The 24,789-nt window shown below is 38.1% G+C and overlaps 1 protein-coding gene across 3 annotated transcripts in view; it reads left to right on the top strand.

Annotated features, from left to right (window-relative positions):
* The first annotated feature begins 20,244 nt into the window (after positions 1-20,244).
* LOC129755168 (uncharacterized) overlaps positions 20,245-24,789 on the top strand; it is a 28,635-nt gene continuing 24,090 nt past the window's right edge. Inside the window, exons 1-2 of one of the 3 annotated variants that reach the window (XM_055751539.1) lie at positions 20,245-20,365; positions 20,586-20,822. The gene's annotated coding sequence lies outside the window, so the exon portion shown is untranslated. Of the gene's footprint in view, positions 20,823-24,789 lie in introns of all 3 variants that reach the window. The other 2 variants (XM_055751548.1, XM_055751533.1) reach the window with 2 other exon arrangements.

The following is a 24,789-nucleotide window of genomic DNA, read 5'->3' as shown; positions in this document are numbered from 1 at the left end:
CTCCCGTTGTCATGAGAGTTACCAGAGCATACGACAAAATACAGATTCGATTGAAACGGATTACAGGCTTTGGTTAACAGATTCCCTTACTGCTTGGCATGATATGAAAATCAAGGCTGAATTAATGGTTTCTCGTGACGTTTTCATGAACATCGTGAAGTACGTATAAATCACTGATAATTTATAAGGCTAATAGTGCAATGGAAAAGTCCAACAAAATATGTATTTTACGAAATAAAAGATTCCACACTAGTTTACAAGGTATATTACAAATTTTGCTGATACTCTTCAAACTAAAATATGCGTTTGAGATCAACACAGACATGATGGAAATATTTTATGAAGCTAATATTAAATTTGGTAATCATTAACAGATTAGCAATCGTCAAATTCTTCAGTCGGCATAAGAGAGGTCATGCACAGAACAATCCATACTATCGTGACTCGTGATGCTAACGAGACGAACATGTTTAGTTGTTTTTGAAGATGCCCGCCGATGCCAGCAGAGTTCTTTGATGAAATCATTAACGTTTTCTTGTTGAGTTATTAAAATGGGAGCAGCGATTGAATTATTGGATCCTTTTAACTTTCCACTAGGAGCAGGTAATGAAATCGCTGCTAAACTCAGCATTGATGCTGTGGTGTAAGCCGGAAACATGAATCGCGACGATGGTGCTTGCTTTACTCGGAGTTTGGCAGAGTAAGTCATTCATTCGTTTAGAAAGAATGGCACAATTGTAAGCTGCAATAGGCTTGGGACCTTCCTGAGGATACGTGGAGTCTTTACAGATTTTCAGTTTGATAGTTCATCAAAAGATAGTTTTTAACACTCGTATTCAAGGTTTATGGCATACTGTTTCATACGAAACATCGATAGTCGCAGTGACGAGCGATAAGCTGTTGCAGGTTTTCTGCGATCGAAAACGGGAGCTAACTGAGCCTTAATCTATGTTGGGTTATTTTCAGTGTATAAGCGTGCCTTTCTTTTTTTTTTCCCTCGGAATCCGATGGCTTTGACACAGTCGTGGTGTTTGGTCACTCGAGGCATGTAATTAACTGGTGAAGCTTCCTTGAATGAGAACTGGTAGGGTGACAACATTATTTGGGGTCTGTTGTTCAATTGTTCGAACCAGCGACATGTTCGGTCCCTGACGGCAGCTATCGAAATCTTGTTGAAATTTGTGTCTGACCATTCGGAGGTTGATATCTATGGCTACGATGTTGGGGCTGACCAGTAAGTTAGCCATGGTAAGCGCTACGATCAGATGCGTGTATTCGCATGGCATTTCTGGAATACATATAAGTTAAATTGTAGAACAACACAATTAAAAGAAGAACTTACCTGTCGTTTTGCAACGAAGTGTTTTAATTTCGGAACTTTTTAGAGTTTAGCCTTGAGTCTTCCGGGAAGTGGGTTCCATCAAGATACTGCTGCTTCCATAAGACATGCGATTTTCGCGAATCTTACTACCCCGGAAACGTTGGGTACCGAGTTGTGTCACGGAGTGTAATCGATGAAATACAATCTGCATTTCAGAGGATTTTGAAGGCAAATAAATAACACGACCACTGAATGTTTTGATTCTATGCTTTCATTGTTTTCATTAAGCCCGTTCAACAGCCAATTGAAATCGGTTTCAATCGATTTCGATTGGTAAATTGTTGTTCACTCAGCCAATGTTGTGATCGAAACTAATCCAATTGACGTTCAATGAAGCCAATCGAAATCGATCGAAACCAATCGAAAACGATCAAGCTCGGAAGCAGGATTCGTTTCGATCGATTTCTATTACACTAACACACATGCAGTTGATAACTGTCAAAAACAGCTGTTTGGGTTTGTTTTTGACTAACTGCAGTGCAAATGAAAGTGTAGTCAACCGGAGGAGCGTCGGTTGTGCTGTGCTAGTGGTGCTGTGCCGGTGGAGCTGTGCCGGTGGCGCTGAGCTTCGTGGTGTGATGGGTGTCAATCGGATCAGTTGCTGCAGCTGCTCATGAATAAGCGCAAGTGTTATGAAAATGAAAGTGGTGTCAGGAGAGTTCATGTTGTTTCGGTGGTGCGGTGCTGGTGGTATAGGTCGATGCTGTTTTGGTGTTGCTGCGTTGGTGTCGGTGTCAGTCGGTGCACTAGCTACAGTTGCACAAGAATTGTGATGACCCACCGAAGGAAATGGGAAAATTAAATTAAATTAAAATGTCAAATAAAATATAAAATTGATTCACTGTATTTTATTTCATAATACCATGATTACATATTTTAACAATAATAATTATTTTCCTATAGCAAAAATTTTTCGCTTTTGTGCCTTCCTTATTGTCCCCTAAAATTGCTCTTAATTTTAAACACAATTTCTTTCTAGTATTCTAATTTAGTTCGAGTCGAACAACAAACTTCCTAAACTAAAATTTTTCGGCCAGCTTGAGTACGGGAAAGAATTGAAATGGCCAAAATGATGGATTTATTACAATTTGCCTTGAGTAAACCGCCTTACGAATTCTGAACGAAGCTGGCAAACAAAATTACATCTGAAAACACTGCGCCTGTGCGTTAGCATTAGTGAATGACTGTTCAATCAACAGCCAAATAGAAATCGATCGAAGTCAATTGGAAAAACAGCTGATCAACTGTCAATCCATTTCAATTGATTTCGATTGGGTTTCGTTGAACACACCTATTTCTAACTACACGCTCAAACTCAATTGTTCATAATTAATAAAATTTTGACCACTGATGGTGTTAACAGGGCTGAACATTTTTAGTCCTGTGAAACCAAGAATCACATTTGATAAAGTCGTAAAAAAAACATTTCAACGTCGACATCAGTAATTTCAAGGAAACTTGTATTTGGATGAATAGATGAGCAAGCACTATAAACCAGTAAAGTGAGATTTTTTTTTCCTATATTTTTTTTTCGAGAGTGGAAGGAGGATGAGTGGCGCTATATTACGTTGCCTACAGAAGTACAATAAAGATACAAGTGATTACACGATGGTTCAATATTTCCCATCGACTATCCCCCCGTACGTCAATCCACCTTCCGTCCTCGTCACCCCTTCGATCACGGTGTCCTCCTCTCCCCGGAGCCTCGGCTCGGACGGCCTTCGCCGGATCGGCAACAGCAGCAAGCAGCCGCATCGGAGCGTATACCGTAGCAGAAGCCCGTTTGGCCATCCTAGTCCTGACATGGCCACACAATCAACATTGTCAAACCTGATGGTTTATGTCCCCTTCGTTAGCAGTTCTTTGGCAAATAAGACGCAAGTGGATGCAATCTACGTGGACTTCTCAAAGGCTTTCGATCGACTACCTCACAAGCACCTGATTGATAATAGGATGCTGAAAAAAAATATCGACGCGAGGTAAAGAAAGATTCCAATCATTTTTGATTGAAAAAAAAAACGGTTGATTTCAAGATTGTTCCAAGAAATGTTTTTAAAACGCAAAATTACTGGCCATTTTAATAAACAAAGTGAATTAACATTTGGTTTTCATTCATTTCCCAGCAAACGAATTTTCCATAATCGAATACAAATATTTCTGCCATACGAAAGCGTTTAAAATAAGGGGTTATTTTCATACATGCGTTTCAAATAAGGGGTAATTTTCATCCGCTACAAGCGTTATCAAGCTGAGTACCCCTTAAAGGGTAAAGCGGCTTTATCCTTAAAAAGGAGTTCTCCCAGTCTTATCGAATTGTTACAATTATTGACTGGGTCACAAAAAACCCAAAGTCTAAAATCACATAAAATTTAGACGTACACGCCGACCGGTCTACCACATATCAAGTGACATTTGACCAAACAGAAAAAGTGGGAAAAAAGCTTCACACGTTTTCCCGACGCGTCTTTCCAAAAGTTTGGAAAACGCTAATTAAGAAATTGTGGTCCGCAGCAAACAACCCGTCAACACTCCGAGATTCGGGTAAGTGAATGTCTGATGACATTTTCCTACTAAAACAACAATTCCGTCATTCAGACCCGGAAGACGGGTAACGGCCAGCAAAGATTTCGTTTGCAGAATGCTAACTGCAATTACCCTTCGTTTTTTACACAGGAATTCCGGATAGTGCCAGGGGAAAGGAACCCCTTTGCGTCCGAATCGACCCAGCGAAGATCCGACGAGATCCAGCACGAAGAGGCCTTCTGAAAAGAGGTAGGCAATCATAATTTTGTGGTTAGGAATAAAAAACTAATGATGGTCATGTTGCAGGGTTTTTTTTGTGGTGTGATATTTTCCACACACACGTGGAATCGTCGCCGCGTTGGATCATCGCTTGCAGGAGATAACCGGTGTTGGATCGCTTCAAGGGTGCTCACTGCCGAAGAGAAGTCAATTCCGGCCAGCACTTGAGGGAGCTGTTCACCTCGAAGTGAACTGTGGTGACCCTCAGTGCGCAGCGACCAACACCACCGGAGCGGATTGCAAATTATTTCAGGCACTCTTGCCTACTGTACTTTATTCCCCGGCCACTAGCGTCGTAGGGGAAGTTACCCCGGAGAACAAAACCGGGTCAGCGGTTATTTGTATTCCGGCCACGAGCGCCGAAGGGAATTTGAGTGCCGTTGTTTAAGCGCCGATTAAGGTGCTGTTTTTTTATTTCGGCCACCAGCGCCAAGAGGGACGTTGCTCGTGTTCCGACCCCGAGCAATGTCCATAAGTGGATGTCGGGTTTGTGAGTGCTGATTGAGTGGCCATTTGTTCATCCGGCCCCAGCGCCAAAAGGACCTTGCTCGTGATCCGGCCCCGAGCAAAGGCCAGTGTTTGATGCCGGGAATTGCCGCCCAACAAGGCGTGTCAAGCCAGTGTTCCAGCCTCGAGCGCTGAAGGGATTCTTGCGTCGTTTTCTTGCCGAGAAGAGGAGCGTGATGTTCCGAGTGTGAACATATCACCAGAAACTTCAAGGTAAGCTTAAGGTTTATGGTTTTTATTCACTAATGGTTTGACTCGCATCTGACGCACTCTTTTCATTTCGTGCACAGATTGCAGAGCAGCAAGATTGCTGCAATTTAAAAATTCCGGCAAGAGATCTGCCACATTGGCGCCCGAATAAAATAGAACTTTTGTAAAATACTACAAAAATAAAATTTAAAATGGACATAATTGATTTGAATGATGAGGAAATTGATTACGAGCTTCGGCTCAGAAACAAATTTGACCTTGGTTTTAGCAATCGCAGAACTAAACTTAGTGCGTTGCGATCATTAATCACGGAGGAGAAAAAAGCAAACACTTTTGCTAAGTCCTCAGATCACGTGATGAATATTGAAGATAATCTCAACATATGTTTAACAAACTTAGAAGCGATGAAATTAAATACACGTAAAGCTGTCATTGATAACGATTCGAATTCGAAAAAGCAATTGCTTTCGCGTCTTGAGCATTACCGCAATAGATTGGATTTAATTCCTAAGGATCAACCGCGTAGTGAGTTACTAGTGCAACTTACAAGTGAAGTGAAACAGTTACATACAATATTGACATCGAATGAAGATACTGGTGGTGTAGACAACACTCAGCTTGAGGCAGCAGCAAATTTGACGATTTCGGACAGTATGCCGAGAACATCCAGCCCTTTTAGAGGTTTCGGTGAAGAGGATTTGAGGAACGATCGAAGCACCAGGGATGCAACTGTACCATCGACAGATCCGGTCAATTTAAGTCGTCGGATGGAAACTATGCAGAGAACTGGAGCAATCCCCAAATCCAACACCAACGCAGATGCGAGACGTGACATCGATTCCAACAAAAGGAATCAAACGGAGCTGTTGGAAGAGATCTTGGAAAGACTGAGGCAGTTACCCATTGCGCAGCCACAACAAGTAATCCAGAATCATCAGACACTTCATCAAAACACTAATGCAGCTCTGCAGCAAGTAGAGATGCATCAGGCGCCGCCGTTACCAGATCGAGGCAATTCTCAGAGGCATCGAGGTTTACATCGAAGACCGAAGTATCCGAATTTGGAAATGAACTGAATGGTGCAGGTTGCAACGCAGTTCAAGTGGACAATAAAGGGCAAAACTTCAGAATGATGAATCGCCCAACACCAATCAACCCGACCACGACATTGAGATGCTGGCAATGCGGCAGAGATGATCATTTCTTCCTCACGTGCCCATTTCCGAAAACACACCTGTTTTGCTATCGTTGCGGGAAGCAAGGTTACACGGTACGGAACTGTACTGATTGTATCCAAATGGCCAGAGATCTCATGCAAAGCCATCCGGGAAACGCCCGAGGCGGCAACTGCTAGAGGGTCCAATTTTGCTGCCGAAAACCAAACTCGACCCCACCAAATGTACAGTTAAAAACTTCGGCCAGTCAAACATAGCAGTACACAACATCACCACAATTGACAACAGGCCGTATCTTGACGTGACATGCAGAGGAATCCCGATGAAAGGCATGCTGGACACAGGAGCAATGTGTTCACTCCTAGGAGGTAGTAAAACCAAAATTGCGGAAACTCTTAAACTACAGAAAATTCCAGGACGAGGATCAATATTCACAGCCGATAACACAAAACACAACATATCACACTACGTCATGCTGCCGCTAGAACTCAATGGTAAGCGACACGTTATGCCAGTAATATGCTTAGAGAACCTACCTGACAGTTTTATTCTGGGAATGGATTTCTTTAACAAATTTCAAATGAAATTACTCGTGAACAGCATCGCAGAAGACAACAATGCTCGCTTAAACAGTCTATCTGAGCAACAAAAACAGCGATTGAAAGAAGCAGTGGAAGAATTCCCTTCATCTGAATCGACAGGCAAGCTAGGAAGAACACATCTGTACACTCACACAATTGACACCAATGGAGCAAAACCAGTGAAGCAACGGTTCTACACAATGTCTCGCTTCATTCTGCAAGATGTTAATAAGGAAGTTGACAGGATGTTAAAGATGGGTGTGATAGAAGAAGCTTTCTGCTGTCCATGGAACTCTCCTGTAGTAGCAGTTCGTAAGAAAGACGATTCGATACGCTTGTGTTTGGACGCAAGAGGACTGAACAAAATCGTAGTGCCAGAAGCTTTTCCCATTCCTCAAATAGCAGCAATAATGCAGAATCTCAGCGGAAGTAAATGGTTGGCATCAATCGATCTAGAAGCAGCTTTTTGGCAAATACCATTAGACCACGCCTCGAAACCAAAAACTGCATTCACAATTCCACAGCGCGGTCATTTCCAATATTGCGTAGTTCCATTCGGACTTTGCACTGCTAGCCAGGCACTTGCCAGAGTTATGACGAGTTTGTTTATTGATTTGGAACCTGAAGTTTTCGCATATCTGGATGATATAATCATCGCAGCCAATTCCTTCGACAGATTTGTACACCTGTTAAAAGAAGTAGCCTATCGACTCCGAAACGCAGGATTCACCATTAACAAAAAGAAATCGAGCTTTTGTTTACCCAAACTGAAATATTTAGGGTACGTTCTGGACGAGAACGGGTGGAACATTGACCCCGACAAAACATCAGCAATCACCAATTTCCCACAGCCCACTAACCGAAAAGATGTCCAACGTTTTCTAGGTATGGCTGGCTGGTACAGGCGCTTTATCAAGAACTTCGCCAAAGTTGCTGTACCACTGACAGAACTGACGAGATCCAAAACGAAATTTCGATGGTCCGAAGATGCCGAATTAGCTTTTCAACGTCTCAAACAATGTCTAACCACTGCACCAGTTCTAACAACGCCAGACTACACAAAACCTTTTCAAATAGCATGTGATGCTAGTGAAATAGCCATCGGTGGAGTCCTGACTCAAGGAGAGGATGCAGAGGAAAAAGCTATTTGTTACCACTCAGAGAAACTTTCATCGTCTGAACGAAAATATTCCCCAACGGAGCGTGAATGCTTGGCGGTTATAAGATGTATTGAAAAATTCAGGGGATACGTCGAAGGCTCCCGATTTATCGTGTATTGTGACCATGCTAGTTTGAAATATCTTCGAAACATGAAAAACCCATCAGCTCTGATGTCCCGATGGATTCTGCGACTCAACGCCTTCCAGTTTGATATAAAATATCGAAAAGGAGCATTGAACAAAGTACCAGACTGCTTAAGCAGAATCGAAATCAACTCACTACAGCTATCCAACGATCCATGGTATTCGAACTTAGTAAAAGGAACTACCGAAGATCCCGATAAATTCCCGAATTTTCGCATCGTTCAAGGTGAACTATTCAAACACTGCACCACTACAGATGAAGTTGGTGCAAGAACGCACGTTTGGAAGCAGGTTATTCCCGATGAAGCAAGGCAGGAGGTAATACGAAAGCATCACGACATACCTACAGCAGCGCACCTGGGTGCAGATCGCACGTTGCAGAAAATACAAAAATCATTCTATTGGCCAAACATGGCAGTAGACGTCAAGAAATATGTACGAAACTGTTCCGTTTGCAAGGCAGTCAAGGCGCCAAATGAATGCTTAACACCGACAATGGGAGGTCTGAAACCTGCAGCTCAACCATGGGAATCAGTATCGATCGACTGGGTCGGTCCGCTAGTAAGGTCGAAGAAAGGGAACACAGTAATCCTCGTGATTGTCGACTGGTTTACAAAATATGTAATCGCTCAACCGTTCAGATCTGCTGAAACTGGCGGAATGATAAATTTTCTAGAGAAATATGTATTCCTTAAATTCTCAACGCCTCGCATAATACTAACAGACAACGGATCTCAATTTAAAGCCATTGCGTTTGTTTCTTTACTCCGAAGATACAAGATTGAGCACATGAAAACTGCTTTCTATTCACCAATGTGCAATAACGCCGAGCGGGTGAATCGCACACTCATCACTTGTGTACGAGCACTCATCGATGACGACCACCGATCATGGGACGAACATCTGCAGCAGATAGTTTGCGCGATCAACACAGCGAGACACGAAGTATCCGGGATCTCGCCACACTTCGCTAACTACGGCCGAGAAATGATCGTGTTCACCGAAAACTACAAGATACAGGATCTGAACGCTTCCAAGAATCCTCAGGAAGAGCAGCAGAAACGAATCAAAGCACTATCAAAAGTACATGACTTTGTAAGACAGCGAATTCGAGATGCTCACGAAAAAAGCAGGGCAAGGTACGACCTTCGAGCCCGAAATAGGAGTTTCGAAGTAGGTCAACTAGTTTGGAGAAGATCGTTTCAGCTTTCATCGAAGTCAAAACAGGAAACGAAAAAACTGGGACCCAAATTTGTTCCTTGTTTCGTAAGAGAACGGATAGGCGCTAACAACTACCGATTAGAAGATGTCTCCAGCGACTACCAGGGTGTATACCACGCCAAAGACATCAAATCGGATTAAAATCCTGTTCCATTATATAAATCAGCTACGTAAGATGACAATCCACACAGTCAGCGAACGAACAACAACAAAACACGCAAAGCGGCGAATAAGACAAACCGTTAACCGAACGAGAAACATCGGACTAAATCAGCTACGTAAGATGACATCCACACAGTCAGCCAACGAACAACAACAAAACACGCAAAGCGGCGAAGAAAACAAACCGTTAACCGAACGAGAAACATCGGACTAAATCAGCTACGTAAGATGACATCCACACAGTCAGCCAACGAACAACAACAAAACACGCAAAGCGGCGAAGAAAACAAACCGTTAACCGAACGAGAAACATCGGACTAAATCAGCTACGTAAGATGACAATCCACACAGTCAGCCAACGAACAACAACAAAACACGCAAAGCGGCGAATAAGACAAACCGTTAACCGAACGAGAAACATCGGACTAAATCAGCTATGTAAGATGACAATCCACACAGTCAACCAACAAACAACAACAAAACACGCAAAGCGGCGAAGAAATCAAACCGTCAACCGAACGAGAAACATCAGAAAATAATCAGCTATGTACGAAGGCAAATATAACAGCCAACCAACAAACAACACCAAAACACGCAAAGCGGCAAAGCAGACACTCCGGTCTCCAAAAGAACAACTAGCAACATCGAAACACGCATATCGGCATCGGCAAACCACGCAGCTACGAAAGACGACAACCAAACAGTCAACCAACTAGCAACTTCAAAATACGCACAGCGGCAAAGTAATTAAACCGTTCACCGAGTGCTAAACAGCACAACAAGAAACAGCTATGAACTACGGCAAAGTCAACGAACTACGTCGAGAACTAACATCAACACCAAAATACGCACAGCGGCTAAGAATCAATCCTTCACCAAAAAACAAAACATCACTACACCACGCAGCTATGAATAATGACTAAAGTCAACCAGCAACATCCAGGACTACTAGCAACATCAAAACACGCACAGCGGCCGAAGAAAACAATCCAGTTCTTCGAACGTGTAATATCGCTAGAACCACGAAGCTGTAAAAAACGACAAAGTCAACAAACTATGCCTAGAACCACTAGCAGCATAAAATACGCCTCGCGGTACCAAAAAATGCTCTTTGACAAAAAACGAAACAACATCAAGCTTTACTAGACTGCCATACCTGTAAACAACTGTTAGTAAGCACCAATCATTCGAAAACACCAACAGGTAGAACAACCTGAAGTCGACACAGTTATGAATGAAGACATCAGTCGCCGAACCATGCTTGGAAACATCTGTCAAGCTAAAAATACGCAGCGCGGTTAAGTAAAAATACTTCAAGTTAATCAATGAACAATAATGTCAATTGAAAATTATCGCTAATCGGTCAAGACTCTAAGTCATCATATCGCAAAATTAATGTTAAACAAATCAAAATCCAAGGCAAAATATTCCATTCTTATCATGTCCATAATTCCTCATTGTAGTATAATCAGATATTGTAGTTCTAAAGACATAATAATCAAACCCTCAACAAACATACTCCACCAACCATAACCTAAGCAATAGCCACCCCATCAAACGAAGAATACAGATGAATGTTCTACGGAGAGAAGCAAATACAACAGTACCTATGAAGCACATCTTCCAGAACTTAGCTGGAATGCTGATTGACACAGAATGCAATCAGTTCAAATTTTAGTTCAAGTATTAGCCCGAACATAAGCTGCAAGCGCTATGCAGTTTTGTGAGACACCAAGACACTCGTCGTAGCCGCAAATTGCGGGAGGATTTATCGAGAGTGTATTACTTAAGTTTTGAGTCTTCTTCCAAAGAACTACCATCATCAAGAAACCACACCCAAAAGCCACCAAACCATAGCCCAAGACCAAAGAACCATTCAACCACACCACAGAGAAAAATCCGAACAGGAGAAGCATATACGTTAGCAGTAAGCAAATTTTCCAGAGCATAGCTGGAAGGCTGACAACGAGATCAGCGAAGCTTAAGTTCAAGCATTAGCACTAAGTTAAATTGCAACATTTTGCAATTGTAAGAGATATCAAACACTCATCGTAGCTGCAAAGATCGCAGAGAATAATTTGTCGAGAGTGTATTAGTTAAGATAACAAGACTTCTCCTGTTATAAGACCGAAACATAACGCTGGTAAAATTTTGTGAATTTGTCATAAAAATTCACAAAATTTTAAGATAAATTGTAGATTGTGTTACAATTATTGACTGGGTCACAAAAAACCCAAAGTCTAAAATCACATAAAATTTAGACGTACACGCCGACCGGTCTACCACATATCAAGTGACATTTGACCAAACAGAAAAAGTGGGAAAAAAGCTTCACACGTTTTCCCGACGCGTCTTTCCAAAAGTTTGGAAAACGCTAATTAAGAAATTGTGGTCCGCAGCAAACAACCCGTCAACACTCCGAGATTCGGGTAAGTGAATGTCTGATGACATTTTCCTACTAAAACAACAATTCCGTCATTCAGACCCGGAAGACGGGTAACGGCCAGCAAAGATTTCGTTTGCAGAATGCTAACTGCAATTACCCTTCGTTTTTTACACAGGAATTCCGGATAGTGCCAGGGGAAAGGAACCCCTTTGCGTCCGAATCGACCCAGCGAAGATCCGACGAGATCCAGCACGAAGAGGCCTTCTGAAAAGAGGTAGGCAATCATAATTTTGTGGTTAGGAATAAAAAACTAATGATGGTCATGTTGCAGGGTTTTTTTTGTGGTGTGATATTTTCCACACACACGTGGAATCGTCGCCGCGTTGGATCATCGCTTGCAGGAGATAACCGGTGTTGGATCGCTTCAAGGGTGCTCACTGCCGAAGAGAAGTCAATTCCGGCCAGCACTTGAGGGAGCTGTTCACCTCGAAGTGAACTGTGGTGACCCTCAGTGCGCAGCGACCAACACCACCGGAGCGGATTGCAAATTATTTCAGGCACTCTTGCCTACTGTACTTTATTCCCCGGCCACTAGCGTCGTAGGGGAAGTTACCCCGGAGAACAAAACCGGGTCAGCGGTTATTTGTATTCCGGCCACGAGCGCCGAAGGGAATTTGAGTGCCGTTGTTTAAGCGCCGATTAAGGTGCTGTTTTTTTATTTCGGCCACCAGCGCCAAGAGGGACGTTGCTCGTGTTCCGACCCCGAGCAATGTCCATAAGTGGATGTCGGGTTTGTGAGTGCTGATTGAGTGGCCATTTGTTCATCCGGCCCCAGCGCCAAAAGGACCTTGCTCGTGATCCGGCCCCGAGCAAAGGCCAGTGTTTGATGCCGGGAATTGCCGCCCAACAAGGCGTGTCAAGCCAGTGTTCCAGCCTCGAGCGCTGAAGGGATTCTTGCGTCGTTTTCTTGCCGAGAAGAGGAGCGTGATGTTCCGAGTGTGAACATATCACCAGAAACTTCAAGGTAAGCTTAAGGTTTATGGTTTTTATTCACTAATGGTTTGACTCGCATCTGACGCACTCTTTTCATTTCGTGCACAGATTGCAGAGCAGCAAGATTGCTGCAATTTAAAAATTCCGGCAAGAGATCTGCCACAGAATAACGGGTCAAAAGTATTCGTTAAGGGGTAACCAAAAGTTAGCGTGTGTACTCAAAATAATTTGCATACACGAACGGTTTTCTTTAATTCATTTTAAAAAATTGCATTATTTATGAGGAAATTGCTGATGAAACTAATCACACTTTGTCAAATGATGCAGTTTAATGCATTCCCGAGCAGACTTTGATGCCCAAATCGAAAGCAAACTGAGACCAAAATGAGGAGTCAACAGCAAAATGAGGGCATAATTTGATGTCGGTTTTTTGACGATAGCAAAATAAGGCATAATCATGGTGTTAACAATTTTTTTTGATAGCACACGGAGATCATATTAAGCTATCAACAGCAAGCTGTTAGCATAATTAGAAGTAGAGTTTATCAGATAGCAAAACAAGCTATCAACCAGGTTTCATTTTTATCAACAGAGTGAAAGGTGAGACCAAAATGATATCATTTTTTGATGTCAAACAACAAATAATAAAAGATTTTTGTAACGGTGCTTTAAATTTATATATAATATTTAACAAAATCACACAAAAGTAATTCACGGAAAATGCAGAATTCTAACGAGCAAAACGAGGAGTCATTGAGGTATCATTTTTTTAAGGTGATATCAAAATGTTATTTAACTTATTTGTTCAAATCTAAGTAAGCAATAAAATGTAGTAGGTATCTACTACAACAACAAATTCTGATGTTATTAGCTAAGTACGAGAATTGATTAATGAACAAGAATAAAATATGGTAACAACAAAAATTAATATCACAATTAGCTGAGATTAAGACGTTCAGAAAAACGAAACTCATATTCTGGATATAAAAGATTGTTTATGTTTCGCTTTCAATAGAAATTAATCCGCACATATATTAATCACAATCTATTTTTTTATGATTTTTCTCGAGATTTAAAATTTTTATTTAGAATATAAGTTTTTTGAATACTTAAGGTATATGAGACCCTCAGAACCAAAGGGGTATAAGTGACAAAATGGTCGATTTTGAGTTAATGATTTCAAACGATTCTTTATGTTTCAAACTATAGTTGGTGATTTTTTCGTATTTTTAGACATTTTTTTACATACTTTTACATTTGAAAGAAAAATACAAAATCTCGAGAAATATATGGAAAATGGCCAAACACAACAAATTAAAAGCCTGTTTTCTCGAAATTAGCTTTTATGCACTTATACCCCTTTGGCTCCAAGGGCCTCATATTATTTCATTAAATGAGGAATTCATATTTCATTTAAAAAAAACCATTGAAAACTTTCTTTTCTAATTAATTTTGAATTTCAGAGTACTAAGACTGATTTTATAAATTGATTGTATTAATTGTGGTTAATTTTCAATCCAGCAGACTTCGTATAAAAAACTGAAATTTGGGTGCTATAACCGTGTCTCGTGAATATTCTTAACTAAAGATATTTGACTTCCGAATAATTGAGCCGTCGCTATTACGAAAATCTTCCAGGTTGTTGGCGCCCATATTTAGGTTTCTTCATGCATATACAATGTTTATTTACTGTTATTCAAGTTTTCTAAATCTGATTAAACATGCCGCTCTCCCATAAAAATTTGAATTCGGTAGAGTAGAAAAAAAAAAACATATCCATCTAAAATATAATAAAATTGGATATATGCACTTTCCATTTCTTAACGGATGAGCTTCAGTGAAAGTAAATTTTGTTTCAACATTTAATACATTGTTATCAACAATTATTTATCCTCGTCCTCTTTAACAGTTTGTAACTAACTCGCTTACGCATTATCAACTTTAAACCACACACTTTCAATTTTAGTTGATTCACATAAAAAATAGACACTCAATTTCATTGTGTATTTCATTCATAGACATATATCGAGCGTTGCTGGTCCAAAAGTGAATGTAACAAAAATGTAAACAAATTTTTCTTGTTTACCTTTGTTTACGAGTGCAATGATGTGTCGCGAATGCAGTGCAGATCTTGATTTTTCCGTCGCGAATATAGAACGTCGTCCAGTGCCGCGGGTGCTTAATCGTCTGTGGCCAACTACCATTATCTGGACCGTCTGCGGTGCTAGTGGAAGGAAAAAAGAAAAAGGGGATGCGGTCATCCCGAAGCTGGATACCTGCTGCTACGGAAGTCTCGAATCATCCCGTCCAGATCGATGTGAATACTCCGATGAACATATGTACGTCACCCGTTCCGAAGTTTTCTCCGATCAGCAGCTACTGTCCTCTGAAGAACCGATTCTGCTAGAGAGCGACGCTGGTGACGACGTTCTACGGGAATCAAAACTGGTGAAGGGCCTCGGCGAACACTAAATAGTTCCGTTCTAGCAACGAATAAAATGGAGTCACCAGTATACAACTCGCACCGTTACTGGATTCGAAACCAAACCGGGACAGCAAAGAATTGACGCTGGTAATATTTTTTTTATTTATTTTTTAGTTTTTGAAATCTGCATCACCATAAGCAATATCACACATTTCTTGTTCTATTTTTAATTTAATTTATTTTATTAGAGAGGCTTGTTTGGTAGATTCGCCTTTACTATTTTTAAAAACTGAACTCCTTTATTTATATAAAAATGTGGCGATCAGAAGAATTTTATTAACTCTCTGAATCGATCATCCATTAATATTAAAAAAAACTGCGTAATTTTGTTTATTAATTTGAAGATGATGTTTCAAATCATACATAAAACCAAAACTTTTTCAAGTGTGGCAATAATAATTAGAACATCAGCGATAACATTTGATTCGTCGGTAATTAAAAATTATGCATAAAGAAACAAATAGGTACATAGTAAATAATCTAGATGAAAACTTTCTCGATCACTGTAATAAGAACATAATAATATCGATATCGGATCTCGATGTTATTCCTCGAAGTGAATCCTTATCGAAAGAAACTGTGGCTGGATTCGTTTTTTAGAATTTAGGGTATTCTAGTACTATCAAAAAGATAACGCCTAGAGGTATTAAAGTTTAGTCTTGAGATCTCTCAGAGAAGATATTTGTATTGCAGAAATACAGGCGTAAAGGGATAGTGTTGTATGTATGTATGGTTCCCCCATCGGTAGCAATGTCCTACCTATGGGTGTGTGGCTTGGCCTTCGAACTAAATTCTAGGGCTTCCACGACCGATGGTTAGTCGAGTAAAGGCATTCAACCCTCAGAAGCCTACAATGGTTGGCAATCCACTCCGCTTGCAATAGTTCCCTCACGTTATTCCCCACCCCCCATATGTCACAAATTGTAACGCTGCGACGCACCCCCCTCTGAAAATTACGTAACGCTGATAAATTCCCCCCTCTCATAGTTTTAAATTTTAATGTTCGAAGGTTGAAAAAAATTGAACATAATATTTTTTAGTGTTCTTCAAAATACATACAACATAATAAATTTAGTAAATATCTGTCCAGATCACTTCGAAATACTCAATAATAGCTTCGTTCAATTAATGTGCCAATGTTTTGGTCGAAACTAGTCAGGTAATTGTTCAATGAATCAAGTTGAAACTAGTCAAAACCTTTTTTTTCTTTATTTTGCTCGAAGAGCTCAACTTGTTATGCAATTTTTTTTACTTAGTTAAATATTCAATATGAATATTCAATACCGATCTTGAGAAGTCTCTCTCAGAATCTTTATACAAGAAAAGATATACAAAACAGCTAAAATCATGTTTTTTAGAAACGAAATACATATAGGATCACAATGAAACTTGATGTTTCCTTGAAGAGATTCCTTTTTCTTAACCCTAAGTTTACATTTTTTGAAGACATGATGGCTAGCATTTTACAAATGCTAAAACCACCAACCCACAGAAAGTGTACTCTGTATGCCGTGACAGGGATTCGTGCTCATGCCCGCTGGCTTAGAATACTTGAAGGCTATTCTCTACGCCACGGGCTGCGGCTTTAAAGCTGTTGGAGATTACAAATTTAACAAATTTGGTTTGCTCGTCATTCCCCTGCGAAAATTGCATGACATCAAAATAGCTGCGATTACAATAAAATTTTTCGAAGTAAAAAATCGTTATGTAACGATGAGCATACCTCCCCCCTTCCCTATGTCACAATTCGTAACGCTCGATCTCACTCCCTCCTCTCCCTAGCGTTATGTAATAAATGGATGCCCCCTAAGCAGATTCGCTTTCCATAAACAAATTATGTTCTTGGATTGCAACATTTGATTGTTAGTATAACTTCAGGCGTTTAATTTAATGATAGAATTTCGTTTCATTTCTTTGCATTCCTCTTCTAATCAACGCGCTACTTGTATAAACTCGACTTGCATGATTGTAAAATGAAACCAAATGTTGCTATCACGCTTCGAGAGGAAATTTTACTTTCATTTTGTTTGACTTAAGGAAAAAAACAGCAAGAATGAAAGCAAAATTTGCATACGCGGACAGCAAAGTAATGTCATATTTTAATTGTAATGAAACCATAAATATACCACGATACACCTCGTTCTGCTGTCATTTTTTTTTTCAAAATTTTGAATGCAAAATGATGCCAAAGTTTGCTATTACTTGAAATTTTATGATGCCTTATGTTGGCATCATTGTGCTCTCTAAGCTCTCGGAAAATGAGGTGTAGTTGAACTCTCAGTTTTAGCAAAATTAGGTATCACTTTGCTAACCAAGTATTGAAATGTGTGCTCTCATTTTTGCTGTGTACCACCTTATGTCAAGCCAAATGAGAGCAAATTCGGCTCTCAAGGCGTGATAGCAAAATTTGCTGTAATTTTGCCATAAAAGTCTGCTCGGGTTTAATTTACATGGAAATCGAACTAAAATGCATTTATAAATTTACATCACATAAACGGAGTCCGTGTCGTGTAATATTCATTAATATCTATTTGTTTGTCTTGAAGCATTCTTGTTTCTGTTGGCATGTAAATTTACATAACAAAAACGCGTTCTGTGTCATGTAAAATTGTTGTCTCCTATTTTCAGTGCCTTTAAGGATTCAAGTTGTTCTGCTGTGATATAGAAAGATTTGTAAAATTACATCACATATGATGTAAATTAAAAGAAGCATCATGACGGAATGACGGAATTTTACATTAGGAAATCGCTTTCTGTGTCATGTAATATTAAAGCTTTCCAATTTCAGTGCTTCTAAGGATTCAGATTTTTTTTCTGTGTAGATTTAAAGGCTTATATCTACTTTTTCCGAACTTCAACACGTGTTTGCATAAATAAACACATCGTTACTTGGGAAACAACAATGTGAAGTACACATTTAGTTCCGTAAGAACTTTTTAACAACTTGAAAGTGGGAATTAAGTAGAAATAAAGAACCTGAAAGTCGTTTTAAAGAAAATCATCACATCGAGTAAAATCGTTGCCTACTCATGATGTTCATATACACACTCATTTGGCGGAACCCCTGAAAGTTGTAAAAATGACCCATTATTGCGAACCTGCATGATCTGTCAAAACACGGGTCATTTTGTCGAGTCAATATTACACATTATTTTGAACAGCCCGGGTACGCTTCAAGGCGTGTAGTTTCAGAGCTTGTCAAAATTTCATCCGTTTTGTGTGGTGGAAACAAAAAGCACGACAAGATCAAATGAAAGGCGACAATTTTATTCTTTGCGGTGGGCGATCTGCAGAAGCGAGCCGAAAACTATTGAGACTCTTCTAGAAACCCGAGCAGACTTTGATGCCCAAATTGATAGTAAACTAAGACCTTAATAAGGTGTCAACAGCAAACTGATAGCATTTTTGGGTATCAATTTTTTCATGAAAGCAAATTCAGCCATAAATAAGGCCTCAAAAATATCTTTTTGACAGCAAGCTGAGACCAAACTCAGGCTTCAGCAGAAAAGTTTAAGCAAAATTGGATATAGAATTTATACTGATAGCAAAATTAGCTATCATTAGGGTATACAGTTTTAAATTAAATATAAACCTGAGACCAAAGTTATAACATCATTTGCTGTACAATGAACTCTATGACAAAAATAGGCTTAATTGAAGTATACTTTTTACGGCAAAAAAAACGAATCTGGAATCAAATTACAGCATAAATTATTATTTCGAAAAACGTCATAAAAGTATAAACAAATTATTTATTTGAACATTTGAAAAGCGTACAATATGTCTGTACGACAATAGCTTTTTATAAAAAAAAATCCAAGTGAGAATTTCATTCCATATTTCTTCTATTAAGAATGAGGTTGCCAATGTTTTTTCCTCTTACCGAACAAATCTAGGAAACCTTGAAACATCCGGCATTTTTTTTTGTTTCGATTATAGTCGTTTTACCATCATTATGGCATTCGCGACTTCATATCAACGTTGCAGTTGGCGGACAGTTATTGAAAAACTCATCCGATACAACTGTGTTCGATATTTACTCTTGGGCTCGAACTCGCGGACATCGGCTCAGGAGACAACGGACTTGCCAACTGAGCTATATCACAAGCCCATCCGGCATTTGATTTCAAAATGTTCAACCCAAAATCCGGGCAAATTCAGTCCAATCTCTGGAATCATTCAAAAACTCAAGAAAAAAAAACCCGAGACATATTTATTTATCGAATTATTTACATCAACAGATTTAAAATCGTATTTTAGGCTTTTAAAAAATCATTCATGATGATTTTGATAAGATTACCTGAAAAAAAAAAATTAGTTTTGGTAGCAAAAATTTAAATTTATAATAACTTTTTTAATTTTTATTAATGACCTTTTAAAATTTATAAAAAAAATCATATAAGTTTTCCTGATTCAAATAATCTGATATATTCGGGCTACTTCAGTGAAATTCGGGAAAGCTTGTGCTAGATTTAGTATTGATTATTTTTTGGTAAAAAAAACTCAATACATTCCAAACTGATACTCTTGTTGTATTAATATTCCACTAAATTCCGAATTTAAATCGGTGTTGCTAAGAAATTATTAATTCTCAATTAGGCCGTTTAAACACTAGAAACATCACGTTCAATCACAATATATAAATTCATTTAAGTGCGTACTTAAAAAAACACGCTCCGGATTTCTTATACGAAATTTTAAAGGCATAGATGCTCAAAACGCTCAAAGTTCAGTGGTGGCCCTCAAGTTTGAGTTTGACTGCATGGACATTCTCGAAATTTAGTTCGACGGCTAAAGTTGTCTCTACGGAAATTAATTCTTAATAAGATGTTTTCTTTTTACGGACGAGAACATCAACCAAGTGTTGCTGTTAATTTAATGTAATTGTTAATTTAAGTTTAAAGTTCGAACTGTTTTGATCCCTCGCCAAGAAAACTCAATTTCAAGTTCTCTTTTTTTTTTTTAACTCTGTTAAAACTAAAGTTTGAGTGTTAAAACGGGAGCGTGTAGTGCAAAACAAATAAAAATAAACATTCTGCAGAATGTCTCAATTCTTTTGCAATGCGTGTGATCGGGAGTTGAATTTCCATTATCATCAATGTTGGATGTGATAAACAAGCCATTATCACATGAAAAATTTACGAGGAGAGTACCTACGGTGAGTTTTTTTTCTGTTGAACTGACTCTTTGTTATTATTTTCAGCCAATTCGACGAGCGATTTGTCCTCGACGCTGGTGTGGTGACCGATCTAGGCTAGTATTTGCTAGAAAGTAAATTGCCCTGCAGCTAGAAAAGCAAAATTCTTAAGCTTCGAACATCCGATTATGTGCGGCGAGTCATTGCTGAATTAACCTTCATCTTCCGGATGTTTTAATAGATTTTGGCTGTTCGCGCGTGACAAAATAACCACTATGGAAGTTCAGAACCAGTGAATACCGTCAGAGATTCAGAATCGATGTGATCTCCGTTTGACCAACATAGGATTCCGAAATTCTGCGGAACACTCCGTTACAGAGTCCTTAGCCATTCAATCAAGATGCCCGACTATTGGAACACCGATGGATGGAGCGCCACGAAAAGGGGATTTCCATGCTTAATACTATCGTATCTTAAAGTAAGTACTGATCTTTAACTATACGTAGGAAGTTTTACTATTACTAGGCATATATTTTTACTTCAAACATCTTAAGAATATTTAAAATTAATATTCGGATTGTCGTTGGATAGTTCTAAAATTTAAAATGTGCCTTTCTGTTCAATCAATATTCAATCCAACCTTTTTTCATTATTTATACATGATTTATTTAATGGGAAAGAATAGTTTGACATTTTAACAAGTCATCTACTGTTTCAAATCAGTTGACTAAATCCATTCAAAATATATTTCAAATCGATGCGTTAAACCGATGTAAAAAACTTTGGTCGGGAAATTTATATTCCTCAATAATGATTGAAAAATTATATTAAAAACAATATGCTAATTTCGAATGAATTACTCCAACAGAATGATTCAGAAATCATGTTAACTGCATACATGAAGGCGTAATGTGTTGGTTGGCATAAGTGAAGCGATATTTATAACATATAGAGTTGTAAAACTCAAAATGCCTAGTCTTATTGAGGTTAAATTTCAATTACTTACTTTTTTTTTAACATGTTGTATCTGATTTTAGAAACCTACCTTGCATGAATATGAACGAATATATTTCTGCGAATGAATTCACATGAAAAAAAAACTAACAGCGATTTAAAGCTTTTGAAAATATCTTCTTCATTTAAATTGAATTGATGAACTAGCAAGACTTAATGCAAAGCAGAATTACAAAAAGATAGTTGGAATGAAATATCTGAATATGAAACATGGATCCAATTGAAATTTTAAGATTTTATGTAATATTTTGTGTTTATTTCTGTGTACTGCTGAATGATTATTCCCACGGCATGTTTTTTTTTTCATAGTTTATTATAAGTTGATTTAAAAAACACAAATACACAATTGAATCAATGTTCTTTCAATGGTTACGGTAGCATGAAGATTATAAATTTCGACGGGAATAAAATTTGTTATACATTTATTGTAAATATCAAACCGGCAAATGTTCAAAGATTTTAATCAAAGCTCCAAAATAATCAATTAATTTTTGTCATTCGAGAATTATTTTTGATTATTTTAATTGAACAATTGTTTTAGATATCCAATTAAAATATATTGTTGGGATTAAGATTTAAAAACGTAAGAAATATGCATAAATAGAATTTAGGTACATGAAGTTTTATACATTGCATACATCGAGGCGTTTTAATGTCCAGTGTATGCCAATGTATGGAACATGAATATTCTTGACATATTTTTGCATACGTAAAGACGATTTTATTAACACCGTAAGCTATTATGTATATCGCCTTCAGTTAAAGCTGCATATTTTTCCAGCACGTAGGTATTAGGGATCGAATAAACTTTACTGATTTTTCCAACTCTTCTTGAAGAAAACGCGATTGAAATATATGTATACGTATATTTTCACGCGATATGTACATTTAACTTAAATTACAACAGGTAGCAATAATAAGGAACAACAAACTTTTTATCCATGAAAACGATTGTTCATCCTGTCCATCGTTGCCGAAAAAAATTCTGTATTTTTTGAGAAAAAAAATTCTGAATTTCTGTGATTTTACCCAAAAATTCTGTTATGGTTTTCTGTGATGCATTTTACTTTTATTTCATAGAAAATTCATGATAAATTGGGTCTTTTTTATATTTAAGTTTGGCAAAATCAATTAAAATTACATATCTTATTATACTATTTTAATTCAATGGGAAAAAATCTAAATTTTATATTTTCAAATAAATCATGATTTTGGAAATCCACTCAAAATTAAAAAATTCTGTGAAATCTGTGAATTTTTCAAAATGTTGTGTTCTGTGACACAGATTCTGTGATGAAAATTTGCTCAAAATTCTGTGAAATTACAGATTTTTCTGTGATTTCGGCAACCTTGACCTGCTTTCAATCGAGTTTCTCAAGCATACAATACAATTGTTGACATTTAGGCGTTTTTAACAACAATGAGTAGAAAACGGATAGAAATCATCGAGATCACAGGCAAATTGATTTTTCTTGAAAATAAAAAAAAAAAACTTGCTTTAAACAATGCGAGTAGACTTTTACATCAAAATGTCATATTTTGCTATCACGCATTGAGAGACAAATTTGTTATCATTTTGGTTGACCTAACGTCGTTCACAGCAAAAATGAGTAGAAAATTTCTTATCACGAGTAGCTTTGTGATGCTAAATTTTGCTTATTTTGAAACCCTATCGATACATCATGTTTTGGAAGATTTAACAGCAAACTGATGCCATATTTTGCTGTCAGACGATTCCTTCTGATGCTTTAAATTGGCATCATTTTGCTCTCCAAGCTCTCGGAAAACGAGGTGTAGTTAGGCTCTCAGTTTTAGCAAATTTAGGCATCATTTTGCTAACCATGTATGCAAATTTGTGCTCTCATTTTTGCTGTGTACCACCTTATGTCAAGCAAAATGAGAGCACATTCGGCTCTCAGGGCGTGATAGCAAAATTTGCTATAATTTTGCCATAAAAGTCTGCTCGGGAAGGCTTTGAGGGTAAGTAATTTAACATTAATTAAAATATAATCAAATAACCGGAAGTTTCAACTCTTTTCAGATTTATTCTTCCTGTTGCCAGAGCCAAAACCGACATGCCGATTCCATAAAGAAGGGAAATTATAGGGACATTTACCCAAGTAACAATTTTAGTTTTTTAAGAAACTAGCAGGGCACTTCAGAACTGCGTTATAAAACAACGATTTGTTATATAAACCCCATTAAAATATCTATAAAACACCTATAAGAGTAAAAAGGCCCACCTACAGGAGGTTCTGAAGAACACATTACAAGCTCTGGTGGATACAAATTTATGTGTGGCAACGTTGCATATAATACACTGTTATTTTTTTTAAACACAACTGTCAAAAGTTCGGAAGTAAGTTCGGGATCGGAAGTCCGGACTTCCGAAGTAAAATTTAGTGCTGCCCGAATACGAAAATATTGTAACACAACGGTTCCTGTAGTAGTTATAAAACGATTAGAGACAGTGTAAAAAAACGTTTAGAAAATGATATCTGAAACCATAAAAAACATTGCACTTATCTTGAATTCCAAAACGACGGTCTGTTGAACTCTTTTCAGATTTATTCTTCCTGTTGCCAGAGCCAAAACCGACATGCCGATTCCATAAAGAAGGGAAATTATAGGGACATTTACCCAAGTAACAATTTTAGTTTTTTAAGAAACTAGCAGGGCACTTCAGAACTGCGTTATAAAACAACGATTTGTTATATAAACCCCATTAAAATATCTATAAAACACCTATAAGAGTAAAAAGGCCCACCTACAGGAGGTTCTGAAGAACACATTACAAGCTCTGGTGGATACAAATTTATGTGTGGCAACGTTGCATATAATACACTGTTATTTTTTTTAAACACAACTGTCAAAAGTTCGGAAGTAAGTTCGGGATCGGAAGTCCGGACTTCCGAAGTAAAATTTAGTGCTGCCCGAATACGAAAATATTGTAACACAACGGTTCCTGTAGTAGTTATAAAACGATTAGAGACAGTGTAAAAAAACGTTTAGAAAATGATATCTGAAACCATAAAAAACATTGCACTTATCTTGAATTCCAAAACGACGGTCTGTTGAATATGGCGTTAAGTTATGTTACTGTTTAAAACTATTAAAACCTCTATATGGAGACACTGTTCTAGGAACAGTTAGGGTATGGTTTCTAAAACGCTTATGAATAACGTTTTCAGCGCATTGAACTGTTTCTAGAATGAACATATGTAGGCATATTTTAAACGCTTTATCAAACCGTTCATCGAACTGTTACGGAAATCGGTGTACGAACCGTTTGAACTAAAATTACTGTTTTTTTGATGGCCTCATATAACGTAACCATTGAAAAAACTTTTAGATTATTTCGTTAAACTGCTAATAAATGATAACCTTAAAGCTTTTTTAATACTAAAGAATGATGTTCACCAATCATCATA

Source organism: Uranotaenia lowii, chromosome 1 (genome assembly GCF_029784155.1).
Source record: "Uranotaenia lowii strain MFRU-FL chromosome 1, ASM2978415v1, whole genome shotgun sequence".
NCBI classification, from domain to species: domain Eukaryota; kingdom Metazoa; phylum Arthropoda; class Insecta; order Diptera; family Culicidae; genus Uranotaenia; species Uranotaenia lowii.
Note: the sequence above shows the minus strand (reverse complement) of the source record. Positions and strands in the feature narration are given on the sequence as shown.